Source organism: Octopus bimaculoides, chromosome 18 (assembly GCF_001194135.2).
Source record: "Octopus bimaculoides isolate UCB-OBI-ISO-001 chromosome 18, ASM119413v2, whole genome shotgun sequence".
NCBI lineage: Eukaryota > Metazoa > Mollusca > Cephalopoda > Octopoda > Octopodidae > Octopus > Octopus bimaculoides.
The window spans coordinates 49,239,300-49,241,065 of record NC_068998.1 but is presented as its reverse complement, the minus strand read 5'-3'; the positions used below and the strand labels follow the sequence as shown (position 1 = coordinate 49,241,065).

The 1,766-nt window shown below is 36.7% G+C and overlaps 2 long non-coding RNA genes across 3 annotated transcripts in view; one reads left to right on the top strand and one right to left on the bottom strand.

Moving 5' to 3' along the window:
• The window catches only part of LOC128249761 (uncharacterized), a 4,620-nt gene extending 3,329 nt beyond the window's left edge, over positions 1-1,291 (bottom strand). The window contains exon 1 of the long non-coding RNA XR_008265860.1: positions 1,061-1,291. This is a non-coding gene — a long non-coding RNA (uncharacterized LOC128249761). The remainder of the gene's footprint in view (positions 1-1,060) is intronic.
• The window catches only part of LOC128249764 (uncharacterized), a 14,819-nt gene extending 13,059 nt beyond the window's left edge, over positions 1-1,760 (top strand). For both annotated transcript variants that reach the window (XR_008265864.1, XR_008265865.1), the window contains one exon: positions 1,662-1,760. This is a non-coding gene — a long non-coding RNA (uncharacterized LOC128249764). The remainder of the gene's footprint in view (positions 1-1,661) is intronic.
• The last annotated feature ends 6 nt before the right edge of the window (positions 1,761-1,766 follow it).

Here is a 1,766-nt window from a genome sequence, read left to right as displayed (position 1 = left end):
TATATATATATATATATATATATATATGAAATTGCCAACCGAGTGTGCTGTCCCATACGGCAGAGTGCTACTGGCGTGCTCACTAACGACACACATTCTGTGTCCGATTGGTATTTGCGAGGGGAGGATATCGCTCCTATTCCTGGCTTTCCGTGTTATACACTAGCTAGTCATTAAGATACGTTGAGGACGGGTTACCACCAAGATACTCGAATCTGTGTGTAACACGAAATGATAGGGAGGTGGCGATGACCTTCCCTCGCAAATATTAATCGGAAATAGAATGTGTCTTGTTAGCTGGAGGAGACGTCTTATTGAAGCTATAAACGCTAGTAGCACAGTCCGTATGGGACACCGCATTTGGTAGGCAAGTATATGTTACATTTCCATATTGCTACTGTCTACATCTAGCTCAGAGATTTAATATAGCTGTGTGTGTGTGCGTGTATGTGTCTGTATCTATATATTTTTGTAAGTAAGTATGTATGTATGGATGAATTCATGTGTGCATGCATGAAAAGGGAGAATTAAAAGATAGTTGAGGCTAAATGGATATAGCGCTACATCCCGTATATCATATCTACATTTTGCGCACAAATACGAACAACTATTGCCATGAGCGCCTAAGACAAATTAGGTTAACGGAATCACTCGTACTAGTCTGTTTCTTTACGTGTTTGACAAAATTCTTGGGGAAAAAACGGTTAAATGGATATTCACCAAATTCGGCAAAAATAAAATCATTGGATGAGTGGTTCGAAATGATGAAATGTTGGTTTGATTATCTTCAAACATACATACATACAAGCATACATACATTTGCGATTGTGTGTGCGCGTGTGTGTCTACAGTGATGGATTCGAGTTTTTTTCATTTATTTACCAGTTGATTTCTTAATTTCAGAAGAGTATGTTTATCGTAGTTATACTTAAAGCACAAAAATTAAATCGAAGTTACAAATTACCCGATAAGCAAGTTCAATGAAACGCTCCCAAAGCTTCATTCAATTCAATTAAAAACCATGGATAAGCAACGCATTGTAAACCACACAATAACTTACCTAATCATTTATCAGCGCGCAGGGTTTGCATCGCACCTCGAGTGCCTTTTTTTTTTCTCATTACAAAGTAATTTCCATATAACTACTTACGGGAAATGAGGAAGACAAAAATGATAAAATACTTCATTGTCTAATTTCGTGACGAACGCCGTATTCTGGAGATTCTGGAAATATCTATTATTCTGGAAATATTTATTATTATTAAATATGATGTGACATATGTCTCAACTGACAGAGACAGCATGTGAATTTGATCAATGACATAATACATTCTAATATTTCTATTCTTCTACTTTCACCAACACGACAGGTTTATAAAAATTAATTCTACAGAAAATTGTGATACTTGTGTGATATTTGTGTGCAGCCGTACACATTCGTTTCAACTCGAGGCACAAGGCCCGAATTTTTGGGTGAAGGGGTCAGTCGATTAGATCGACCCCAGCACGCAACTGGTACATAATTTATCGATCCTGAAGGGATAAAAGGCAAAGTCGACCTCGGCGGAAACGAAAAACAATACTACACATACAATGTGTTCGGCCTAAATTTAACCACTATTATTTATCTATTTTTTAAGGAAACATTTCTTGAATTTCAGACCATTCAACGTCGCTGGAGAGCATATATATTCATGTTGTAATTGAGAAAATATCAGATGACATGGAGAAATGGAAGCCATTTGAATATTAGTTCCAAATTTAGG